The sequence below is a fragment of the Coffea arabica genome, chromosome 7e, assembly GCF_036785885.1.
Source record: "Coffea arabica cultivar ET-39 chromosome 7e, Coffea Arabica ET-39 HiFi, whole genome shotgun sequence".
Taxonomy (NCBI): domain Eukaryota; kingdom Viridiplantae; phylum Streptophyta; class Magnoliopsida; order Gentianales; family Rubiaceae; genus Coffea; species Coffea arabica.
Genome location: NC_092323.1, coordinates 33,008,105 through 33,020,806, shown reverse-complemented (window position 1 = coordinate 33,020,806; position 12,702 = coordinate 33,008,105).

The window sequence follows — 12,702 nt, the reverse complement described above, 5'->3', positions numbered from 1 at the left end:
GAGTTAGTTGAGTGCAGGAGACATGTCAACAACTCTCCTCCAACAAAAACATGAAAAAGAGCGAGTTGAGTATGGTGGTGAGAGTGCACTTGAGGTAAAAGTTGAGGAATGTGAGATTGAAAAAGAGGTAAAAAAATCTGAGGAGATGAGTGAAGCATCAAGTGAGCTGATTGTGCATGGGAAGGCGAGTGTTTATAGTTTTCCTAACGAACTTAACTTTTGCCTTGTTTAGTGTTTCTGCTTTTGTACAGATTGAGCGAAGTCGAGTGAAGTTAGTCATGCAATGTTCCATTCCAAAGTTGCTTGTACAATTCACTAGCTTCCATGGAGTTTGTCTTCTAGGAGATAGATCTATTTGGTATCACTTCATGGAACAACCCGAATCTGTCCGCACCAATGGAGAATTAATTCGAACTCCATATTTCTATTCTTGTTTGTTACCCACGGTTCATTCATCATCTTTACCTTCTTTTGAGCATTATTTCCATCCTCACACATGTATTTCCTATGCAGATTTTGAAGGAAAATGTAAAGAGCCATCAATGCAGTCTCAAGTTGAATCGATTGATGGAAGGAATCACGTGTCACGGGGAGTTTTTGCATTTAACTCTTATTCTACACCTTCTTACCACTTAATTAATGACGTTCCATTGCTTATGTATCCAATTTCTGGTTCAAAACAAGCTGAGACTCATTTTGTTTTTGTAGGTTGTAAGGCTGCTCGAAATTTTCCAGCTTTGATTAAAGAGTTGCAACCTGGTTTCATGCTTGTGCCAGCTGCTTGTAATCTTCCATGCATATTCATACATCCAAAAGCTGGTCACCATGAGATCATTTTATCAACTCAAACTGGCGCAAATTCAAGTGACTCGTCTGGAGTGTGACCTTCACTTCATTGCTGCCACTTATGTTGGGTGATGCAGACAAGTGTGTCAATCAAGACCCGAATGTTGTTTTTACCTCACTGGTTCATCCTTCCACGGAAGCGCAACATGAATGGCTCATTGTTCTATCTGCAGATGGGCAAGTAGTGCCAAATCAGCAACAACTAGGGTCGAATTATACTACCTTGCACAATCAGATTCAAGATTTTTCTAAGCTGAATGAGAGTCATCATGAAGATCCCTATCTAGTGCATGTGAAACGTAAGTTGTCAAGTAGTATTAACCCTACATATACTAATTGTGTGATTTGTTTTATGGGTTTGAATTTGACATGCAAACGACCAAGGGTTGATGAGAGAGTTTTGGAGTGCTACATGGAATTTTCACAAGCTTTATACAAGGTGTTTCTTGTCTTGGCGAATGTCCTTGTTCAAGAGCATCATGAGGTTGTCCAAGCGACATGTGACGTGGCTGGTGCTCATTCATCTCGCTCCCACATTGCATGGAGTACCACTTTTTCCCAAGATTTAAGGACAAATCCTTTTCAAGAGGAGGGGAATGATACGAATGAGCAAGCCTCAAAGGGAGGATTGGGCCTCGATTAAGTAGCTCTTGTTGAGCTTAGCTTCGGCCATGTGGGCCTTAGGTCCAATAGTACTTTAGCTAGTCATTAAGCTAGTTAATTAGTAGGTTAGCTTTCGGCCAAGAGAGACCCAATGGGCTGGCCGATTTTCCCTTCATGCTTTCCAAGCTTTATTAGGTTTAGTCAAGGCTATAAATAGCCCTAAAGCTGATGGTACATTTAGTTTTTGCGATGTTATTAATAAAATTCCAGACTTTCGTCTTACATTAAGCCAAATTCCTCTAGCTTGTGAAAGCTAAGTTGAACATCCTAGTGTGGTTCCTAGGTTGTTTATTGACTTATCAATCAAGCAAACACACTTGATTGTGGCATCCTCTGCCGTTGAATTCGTTCTTGAGTGGTCCGAGTTTGGGTTCAACTCCGTCGATTCCGTAACGTGTCCTCTAAGATCCTAAGTTGCTTCCGCGACCGGGCAGCGAGACCCTCGACAGCTCAGCGGAGGTCGAAGACCTGATTGACTAACACCAAAGCAACACCAAAATACCACCAAACCCCCGACCAAAAGGCCGAGGACCAGCACGCTCCGCAAATTCCAGAATTTTGGGTTGTCGGGTAGAGTACTTCTAGGATTTTCAAAAATTCAGCCTTGAAGGCATTTTGTCTTGCCTTCTTTTTCAGTCATTAGTCCTAATCTGAGTTTTAGATCGCGTCTAGGCCTTCATTCACCTCCATTCCTTGCTGCTATCTTGTGTCACTTGTTGACTAGTCAAGAACGTACCTTGCGGTGACGCCTAATTTGTTCAACCCGAGCAACTAGCAAGCCAAGGAATTGCTTGGTGAGACTATTAGAGAGTGATACACTTGAGTGAAACACAAGCGTGAGTGACCTATACATTGTACCAAAAAAAAAAAGAAGGAGAGAAGAGGTCGTTTGCTTATTTTCTTTTGCAGGTTTACCTAAGCATGTCTAGTGGAGTTGGTGACCAAACAATGGACTTTAAACTACACATGGTGGCCATGATGGAAGAATTCAAGCAGAGTTTGGATGAAGCTTTCGAGCCTCTTCATAGACGCCTTGACCGAATGGTGAATAAGGATGTCAAGAGGAGGGGTTCCCCACAATTTCATCCTGACGTCCAACCTACCTCTTCAAAGTCATTATATTCAAGGAGAAGGGAGGAGGTTCATTCGACAACAAAGCATGCAAATACTTTATCCATAGATGAAGGAGTTAGTTGAGTGCAGGAGACATGTCAACAACTCTCCTCCAACAAAAACTTGAAAAAGAGCGAGTTGAGTATGGTGGTGAGAGTGCACTTGAGGTAAAAGTTGAGGAATGTGAGATTGAAAAAGAGGTAAAAAAATCTGAGGAGATGAGTGAAGCATCAAGTGAGCTGATTGTGCATGGGAAGGCGAGTGTTTATAGTTTTCCTAACGAACTTAACTTTTGCCTTGTTTAGTGTTTCTGCTTTTGTACAGATTGAGCGAAGTCGAGTGAAGTTAGTCATGCAATGTTCCATTCCAAAGTTGCTTGTACAATTCACTAGCTTCCATGGAGTTTGTCTTCTAGGAGATAGATCTATTTGGTATCACTTCATGGAACAACCCGAATCTGTCCGCACCAATGGAGAATTAATTCGAACTCCATATTTCTATTCTTGTTTGTTACCCACGGTTCATTCATCATCTTTACCTTCTTTTGAGCATTATTTCCATCCTCACACATGTATTTCCTATGCAGATTTTGAAGGAAAATGTAAAGAGCCATCAATGCAGTCTCAAGTTGAATCGATTGATGGAAGGAATCACGTGTCACGGGGAGTTTTTGCATTTAACTCTTATTCTACACCTTCTTACCACTTAATTAATGACGTTCCATTGCTTATGTATCCAATTTCTGGTTCAAAACAAGCTGAGACTCATTTTGTTTTTGTAGGTTGTAAGGCTGCTCGAAATTTTCCAGCTTTGATTAAAGAGTTGCAACCTGGTTTCATGCTTGTGCCAGCTGCTTGTAATCTTCCATGCATATTCATACATCCAAAAGCTGGTCACCATGAGATCATTTTATCAACTCAAACTGGCGCAAATTCAAGTGACTCGTCTGGAGTGTGACCTTCACTTCATTGCTGCCACTTATGTTGGGTGATGCAGACAAGTGTGTCAATCAAGACCCGAATGTTGTTTTTACCTCACTGGTTCATCCTTCCACGGAAGCGCAACATGAATGGCTCATTGTTCTATCTCCAGATGGGCAAGTAGTGCCAAATCAGCAACAACTAGGGTCGAATTATACTACCTTGCACAATCAGATTCAAGATTTTTCTAAGCTGAATGAGAGTCATCATGAAGATCCCTATCTAGTGCATGTGAAACGTAAGTTGTCAAGTAGTATTAACCCTACATATACTAATTGTGTGATTTGTTTTATGGGTTTGAATTTGACATGCAAACGACCAAGGGTTGATGAGAGAGTTTTGGAGTGCTACATGGAATTTTCACAAGCTTTATACAAGGTGTTTCTTGTCTTGGCGAATGTCCTTGTTCAAGAGCATCATGAGGTTGTCCAAGCGACATGTGACGTGGCTGGTGCTCATTCATCTCGCTCCCACATTGCATGGAGTACCACTTTTTCCCAAGATTTAAGGACAAATCCTTTTCAAGAGGAGGGGAATGATACGAATGAGCAAGCCTCAAAGGGAGGATTGGGCCTCGATTAAGTAGCTCTTGTTGAGCTTAGCTTCGGCCATGTGGGCCTTAGGTCCAATAGTACTTTAGCTAGTCATTAAGCTAGTTAATTAGTAGGTTAGCTTTCGGCCAAGAGAGACCCAATGGGCTGGCCGATTTTCCCTTCATGCTTTCCAAGCTTTATTAGGTTTAGTCAAGGCTATAAATAGCCCTAAAGCTGATGGTACATTTAGTTTTTGCGATGTTATTAATAAAATTCCAGACTTTCGTCTTACATTAAGCCAAATTCCTCTAGCTTGTGAAAGCTAAGTTGAACATCCTAGTGTGGTTCCTAGGTTGTTTATTGACTTATCAATCAAGCAAACACACTTGATTGTGGCATCCTCTGCCGTTGAATTCGTTCTTGAGTGGTCCGAGTTTGGGTTCAACTCCGTCGATTCCGTAACGTGTCCTCTAAGATCCTAAGTTGCTTCCGCGACCGGGCAGCGAGACCCTCGACAGCTCAGCGGAGGTCGAAGACCTGATTGACTAACACCAAAGCAACACCAAAATACCACCAAACCCCCGACCAAAAGGCCGAGGACCAGCACGCTCCGCAAATTCCAGAATTTTGGGTTGTCGGGTAGAGTACTTCTAGGATTTTCAAAAATTCAGCCTTGAAGGCATTTTGTCTTGCCTTCTTTTTCAGTCATTAGTCCTAATCTGAGTTTTAGATCGCGTCTAGGCCTTCATTCACCTCCATTCCTTGCTGCTATCTTGTGTCACTTGTTGACTAGTCAAGAACGTACCTTGCGGTGACGCCTAATTTGTTCAACCCGAGCAACTAGCAAGCCAAGGAATTGCTTGGTGAGACTATTAGAGAGTGATACACTTGAGTGAAACACAAGCGTGAGTGACCTATACATTGTACCAAAAAAAAAAAGAAGGAGAGAAGAGGTCGTTTGCTTATTTTCTTTTGCAGGTTTACCTAAGCATGTCTAGTGGAGTTGGTGACCAAACAATGGACTTTAAACTACACATGGTGGCCATGATGGAAGAATTCAAGCAGAGTTTGGATGAAGCTTTCGAGCCTCTTCATAGACGCCTTGACCGAATGGTGAATAAGGATGTCAAGAGGAGGGGTTCCCCACAATTTCATCCTGACGTCCAACCTACCTCTTCAAAGTCATTATATTCAAGGAGAAGGGAGGAGGTTCATTCGACAACAAAGCATGCAAATACTTTATCCATAGATGAAGGAGTTAGTTGAGTGCAGGAGACATGTCAACAACTCTCCTCCAACAAAAACATGAAAAAGAGCGAGTTGAGTATGGTGGTGAGAGTGCACTTGAGGTAAAAGTTGAGGAATGTGAGATTGAAAAAGAGGTAAAAAAATCTGAGGAGATGAGTGAAGCATCAAGTGAGCTGATTGTGCATGGGAAGGCGAGTGTTTATAGTTTTCCTAACGAACTTAACTTTTGCCTTGTTTAGTGTTTCTGCTTTTGTACAGATTGAGCGAAGTCGAGTGAAGTTAGTCATGCAATGTTCCATTCCAAAGTTGCTTGTACAATTCACTAGCTTCCATGGAGTTTGTCTTCTAGGAGATAGATCTATTTGGTATCACTTCATGGAACAACCCGAATCTGTCCGCACCAATGGAGAATTAATTCGAACTCCATATTTCTATTCTTGTTTGTTACCCACGGTTCATTCATCATCTTTACCTTCTTTTGAGCATTATTTCCATCCTCACACATGTATTTCCTATGCAGATTTTGAAGGAAAATGTAAAGAGCCATCAATGCAGTCTCAAGTTGAATCGATTGATGGAAGGAATCACGTGTCACGGGGAGTTTTTGCATTTAACTCTTATTCTACACCTTCTTACCACTTAATTAATGACGTTCCATTGCTTATGTATCCAATTTCTGGTTCAAAACAAGCTGAGACTCATTTTGTTTTTGTAGGTTGTAAGGCTGCTCGAAATTTTCCAGCTTTGATTAAAGAGTTGCAACCTGGTTTCATGCTTGTGCCAGCTGCTTGTAATCTTCCATGCATATTCATACATCCAAAAGCTGGTCACCATGAGATCATTTTATCAACTCAAACTGGCGCAAATTCAAGTGACTCGTCTGGAGTGTGACCTTCACTTCATTGCTGCCACTTATGTTGGGTGATGCAGACAAGTGTGTCAATCAAGACCCGAATGTTGTTTTTACCTCACTGGTTCATCCTTCCACGGAAGCGCAACATGAATGGCTCATTGTTCTATCTGCAGATGGGCAAGTAGTGCCAAATCAGCAACAACTAGGGTCGAATTATACTACCTTGCACAATCAGATTCAAGATTTTTCTAAGCTGAATGAGAGTCATCATGAAGATCCCTATCTAGTGCATGTGAAACGTAAGTTGTCAAGTAGTATTAACCCTACATATACTAATTGTGTGATTTGTTTTATGGGTTTGAATTTGACATGCAAACGACCAAGGGTTGATGAGAGAGTTTTGGAGTGCTACATGGAATTTTCACAAGCTTTATACAAGGTGTTTCTTGTCTTGGCGAATGTCCTTGTTCAAGAGCATCATGAGGTTGTCCAAGCGACATGTGACGTGGCTGGTGCTCATTCATCTCGCTCCCACATTGCATGGAGTACCACTTTTTCCCAAGATTTAAGGACAAATCCTTTTCAAGAGGAGGGGAATGATACGAATGAGCAAGCCTCAAAGGGAGGATTGGGCCTCGATTAAGTAGCTCTTGTTGAGCTTAGCTTCGGCCATGTGGGCCTTAGGTCCAATAGTACTTTAGCTAGTCATTAAGCTAGTTAATTAGTAGGTTAGCTTTCGGCCAAGAGAGACCCAATGGGCTGGCCGATTTTCCCTTCATGCTTTCCAAGCTTTATTAGGTTTAGTCAAGGCTATAAATAGCCCTAAAGCTGATGGTACATTTAGTTTTTGCGATGTTATTAATAAAATTCCAGACTTTCGTCTTACATTAAGCCAAATTCCTCTAGCTTGTGAAAGCTAAGTTGAACATCCTAGTGTGGTTCCTAGGTTGTTTATTGACTTATCAATCAAGCAAACACACTTGATTGTGGCATCCTCTGCCGTTGAATTCGTTCTTGAGTGGTCCGAGTTTGGGTTCAACTCCGTCGATTCCGTAACGTGTCCTCTAAGATCCTAAGTTGCTTCCGCGACCGGGCAGCGAGACCCTCGACAGCTCAGCGGAGGTCGAAGACCTGATTGACTAACACCAAAGCAACACCAAAATACCACCAAACCCCCGACCAAAAGGCCGAGGACCAGCACGCTCCGCAAATTCCAGAATTTTGGGTTGTCGGGTAGAGTACTTCTAGGATTTTCAAAAATTCAGCCTTGAAGGCATTTTGTCTTGCCTTCTTTTTCAGTCATTAGTCCTAATCTGAGTTTTAGATCGCGTCTAGGCCTTCATTCACCTCCATTCCTTGCTGCTATCTTGTGTCACTTGTTGACTAGTCAAGAACGTACCTTGCGGTGACGCCTAATTTGTTCAACCCGAGCAACTAGCAAGCCAAGGAATTGCTTGGTGAGACTATTAGAGAGTGATACACTTGAGTGAAACACAAGCGTGAGTGACCTATACATTGTACCAAAAAAAAAAAGAAGGAGAGAAGAGGTCGTTTGCTTATTTTCTTTTGCAGGTTTACCTAAGCATGTCTAGTGGAGTTGGTGACCAAACAATGGACTTTAAACTACACATGGTGGCCATGATGGAAGAATTCAAGCAGAGTTTGGATGAAGCTTTCGAGCCTCTTCATAGACGCCTTGACCGAATGGTGAATAAGGATGTCAAGAGGAGGGGTTCCCCACAATTTCATCCTGACGTCCAACCTACCTCTTCAAAGTCATTATATTCAAGGAGAAGGGAGGAGGTTCATTCGACAACAAAGCATGCAAATACTTTATCCATAGATGAAGGAGTTAGTTGAGTGCAGGAGACATGTCAACAACTCTCCTCCAACAAAAACATGAAAAAGAGCGAGTTGAGTATGGTGGTGAGAGTGCACTTGAGGTAAAAGTTGAGGAATGTGAGATTGAAAAAGAGGTAAAAAAATCTGAGGAGATGAGTGAAGCATCAAGTGAGCTGATTGTGCATGGGAAGGCGAGTGTTTATAGTTTTCCTAACGAACTTAACTTTTGCCTTGTTTAGTGTTTCTGCTTTTGTACAGATTGAGCGAAGTCGAGTGAAGTTAGTCATGCAATGTTCCATTCCAAAGTTGCTTGTACAATTCACTAGCTTCCATGGAGTTTGTCTTCTAGGAGATAGATCTATTTGGTATCACTTCATGGAACAACCCGAATCTGTCCGCACCAATGGAGAATTAATTCGAACTCCATATTTCTATTCTTGTTTGTTACCCACGGTTCATTCATCATCTTTACCTTCTTTTGAGCATTATTTCCATCCTCACACATGTATTTCCTATGCAGATTTTGAAGGAAAATGTAAAGAGCCATCAATGCAGTCTCAAGTTGAATCGATTGATGGAAGGAATCACGTGTCACGGGGAGTTTTTGCATTTAACTCTTATTCTACACCTTCTTACCACTTAATTAATGACGTTCCATTGCTTATGTATCCAATTTCTGGTTCAAAACAAGCTGAGACTCATTTTGTTTTTGTAGGTTGTAAGGCTGCTCGAAATTTTCCAGCTTTGATTAAAGAGTTGCAACCTGGTTTCATGCTTGTGCCAGCTGCTTGTAATCTTCCATGCATATTCATACATCCAAAAGCTGGTCACCATGAGATCATTTTATCAACTCAAACTGGCGCAAATTCAAGTGACTCGTCTGGAGTGTGACCTTCACTTCATTGCTGCCACTTATGTTGGGTGATGCAGACAAGTGTGTCAATCAAGACCCGAATGTTGTTTTTACCTCACTGGTTCATCCTTCCACGGAAGCGCAACATGAATGGCTCATTGTTCTATCTGCAGATGGGCAAGTAGTGCCAAATCAGCAACAACTAGGGTCGAATTATACTACCTTGCACAATCAGATTCAAGATTTTTCTAAGCTGAATGAGAGTCATCATGAAGATCCCTATCTAGTGCATGTGAAACGTAAGTTGTCAAGTAGTATTAACCCTACATATACTAATTGTGTGATTTGTTTTATGGGTTTGAATTTGACATGCAAACGACCAAGGGTTGATGAGAGAGTTTTGGAGTGCTACATGGAATTTTCACAAGCTTTATACAAGGTGTTTCTTGTCTTGGCGAATGTCCTTGTTCAAGAGCATCATGAGGTTGTCCAAGCGACATGTGACGTGGCTGGTGCTCATTCATCTCGCTCCCACATTGCATGGAGTACCACTTTTTCCCAAGATTTAAGGACAAATCCTTTTCAAGAGGAGGGGAATGATACGAATGAGCAAGCCTCAAAGGGAGGATTGGGCCTCGATTAAGTAGCTCTTGTTGAGCTTAGCTTCGGCCATGTGGGCCTTAGGTCCAATAGTACTTTAGCTAGTCATTAAGCTAGTTAATTAGTAGGTTAGCTTTCGGCCAAGAGAGACCCAATGGGCTGGCCGATTTTCCCTTCATGCTTTCCAAGCTTTATTAGGTTTAGTCAAGGCTATAAATAGCCCTAAAGCTGATGGTACATTTAGTTTTTGCGATGTTATTAATAAAATTCCAGACTTTCGTCTTACATTAAGCCAAATTCCTCTAGCTTGTGAAAGCTAAGTTGAACATCCTAGTGTGGTTCCTAGGTTGTTTATTGACTTATCAATCAAGCAAACACACTTGATTGTGGCATCCTCTGCCGTTGAATTCGTTCTTGAGTGGTCCGAGTTTGGGTTCAACTCCGTCGATTCCGTAACGTGTCCTCTAAGATCCTAAGTTGCTTCCGCGACCGGGCAGCGAGACCCTCGACAGCTCAGCGGAGGTCGAAGACCTGATTGACTAACACCAAAGCAACACCAAAATACCACCAAACCCCCGACCAAAAGGCCGAGGACCAGCACGCTCCGCAAATTCCAGAATTTTGGGTTGTCGGGTAGAGTACTTCTAGGATTTTCAAAAATTCAGCCTTGAAGGCATTTTGTCTTGCCTTCTTTTTCAGTCATTAGTCCTAATCTGAGTTTTAGATCGCGTCTAGGCCTTCATTCACCTCCATTCCTTGCTGCTATCTTGTGTCACTTGTTGACTAGTCAAGAACGTACCTTGCGGTGACGCCTAATTTGTTCAACCCGAGCAACTAGCAAGCCAAGGAATTGCTTGGTGAGACTATTAGAGAGTGATACACTTGAGTGAAACACAAGCGTGAGTGACCTATACATTGTACCAAAAAAAAAAAGAAGGAGAGAAGAGGTCGTTTGCTTATTTTCTTTTGCAGGTTTACCTAAGCATGTCTAGTGGAGTTGGTGACCAAACAATGGACTTTAAACTACACATGGTGGCCATGATGGAAGAATTCAAGCAGAGTTTGGATGAAGCTTTCGAGCCTCTTCATAGACGCCTTGACCGAATGGTGAATAAGGATGTCAAGAGGAGGGGTTCCCCACAATTTCATCCTGACGTCCAACCTACCTCTTCAAAGTCATTATATTCAAGGAGAAGGGAGGAGGTTCATTCGACAACAAAGCATGCAAATACTTTATCCATAGATGAAGGAGTTAGTTGAGTGCAGGAGACATGTCAACAACTCTCCTCCAACAAAAACATGAAAAAGAGCGAGTTGAGTATGGTGGTGAGAGTGCACTTGAGGTAAAAGTTGAGGAATGTGAGATTGAAAAAGAGGTAAAAAAATCTGAGGAGATGAGTGAAGCATCAAGTGAGCTGATTGTGCATGGGAAGGCGAGTGTTTATAGTTTTCCTAACGAACTTAACTTTTGCCTTGTTTAGTGTTTCTGCTTTTGTACAGATTGAGCGAAGTCGAGTGAAGTTAGTCATGCAATGTTCCATTCCAAAGTTGCTTGTACAATTCACTAGCTTCCATGGAGTTTGTCTTCTAGGAGATAGATCTATTTGGTATCACTTCATGGAACAACCCGAATCTGTCCGCACCAATGGAGAATTAATTCGAACTCCATATTTCTATTCTTGTTTGTTACCCACGGTTCATTCATCATCTTTACCTTCTTTTGAGCATTATTTCCATCCTCACACATGTATTTCCTATGCAGATTTTGAAGGAAAATGTAAAGAGCCATCAATGCAGTCTCAAGTTGAATCGATTGATGGAAGGAATCACGTGTCACGGGGAGTTTTTGCATTTAACTCTTATTCTACACCTTCTTACCACTTAATTAATGACGTTCCATTGCTTATGTATCCAATTTCTGGTTCAAAACAAGCTGAGACTCATTTTGTTTTTGTAGGTTGTAAGGCTGCTCGAAATTTTCCAGCTTTGATTAAAGAGTTGCAACCTGGTTTCATGCTTGTGCCAGCTGCTTGTAATCTTCCATGCATATTCATACATCCAAAAGCTGGTCACCATGAGATCATTTTATCAACTCAAACTGGCGCAAATTCAAGTGACTCGTCTGGAGTGTGACCTTCACTTCATTGCTGCCACTTATGTTGGGTGATGCAGACAAGTGTGTCAATCAAGACCCGAATGTTGTTTTTACCTCACTGGTTCATCCTTCCACGGAAGCGCAACATGAATGGCTCATTGTTCTATCTGCAGATGGGCAAGTAGTGCCAAATCAGCAACAACTAGGGTCGAATTATACTACCTTGCACAATCAGATTCAAGATTTTTCTAAGCTGAATGAGAGTCATCATGAAGATCCCTATCTAGTGCATGTGAAACGTAAGTTGTCAAGTAGTATTAACCCTACATATACTAATTGTGTGATTTGTTTTATGGGTTTGAATTTGACATGCAAACGACCAAGGGTTGATGAGAGAGTTTTGGAGTGCTACATGGAATTTTCACAAGCTTTATACAAGGTGTTTCTTGTCTTGGCGAATGTCCTTGTTCAAGAGCATCATGAGGTTGTCCAAGCGACATGTGACGTGGCTGGTGCTCATTCATCTCGCTCCCACATTGCATGGAGTACCACTTTTTCCCAAGATTTAAGGACAAATCCTTTTCAAGAGGAGGGGAATGATACGAATGAGCAAGCCTCAAAGGGAGGATTGGGCCTCGATTAAGTAGCTCTTGTTGAGCTTAGCTTCGGCCATGTGGGCCTTAGGTCCAATAGTACTTTAGCTAGTCATTAAGCTAGTTAATTAGTAGGTTAGCTTTCGGCCAAGAGAGACCCAATGGGCTGGCCGATTTTCCCTTCATGCTTTCCAAGCTTTATTAGGTTTAGTCAAGGCTATAAATAGCCCTAAAGCTGATGGTACATTTAGTTTTTGCGATGTTATTAATAAAATTCCAGACTTTCGTCTTACATTAAGCCAAATTCCTCTAGCTTGTGAAAGCTAAGTTGAACATCCTAGTGTGGTTCCTAGGTTGTTTATTGACTTATCAATCAAGCAAACACACTTGATTGTGGCATCCTCTGCCGTTGAATTCGTTCTTGAGTGGTCCGAGTTTGGGTTCAACTCCGTCGATTCCGTAACGTGTCCTCTAAGATCCTAA